Genomic DNA, 361 nt, shown 5'->3' on the forward strand with positions numbered 1-361 from the left:
GGGCGGGGGGAGGGGGGGCGGGAGGCGAGCAGCGGCGGCGGCCGGGAGGGGGGAGGCGAGCGGTGGCGGCTGGGGGGGAGGCGAGTCGCGGCTGGGTGACCCTCCTCCCAGCCTGGTTCTGACGGAGAGGTCTCCAGGCCCCGCCGGGAGGTTGGCATCTGTGCTCGCCTAAAGCGCAGGACAACCTCGGGCCGGCCCTGCTTGCGGCCCCCCCACTTTCCCCAGGGCCTCCCCACTAAAAAGGTCCTAGCTACAGGTCTGGTTGACAACCCTAAGCCTGCAAGGGTGTGCTGCCTTTGGCATAGAAGTAGCCTTTGACTACCATGGCTGTTGACAGACCCATTGTTCCTGGCTGGTGGGC

This window comes from Gekko japonicus, unplaced genomic scaffold (genome assembly GCF_001447785.1).
Source record: "Gekko japonicus isolate JY-2015 unplaced genomic scaffold, Gekko_japonicus_V1.1 scaffold3542, whole genome shotgun sequence".
Classification (NCBI taxonomy): domain Eukaryota; kingdom Metazoa; phylum Chordata; class Lepidosauria; order Squamata; family Gekkonidae; genus Gekko; species Gekko japonicus.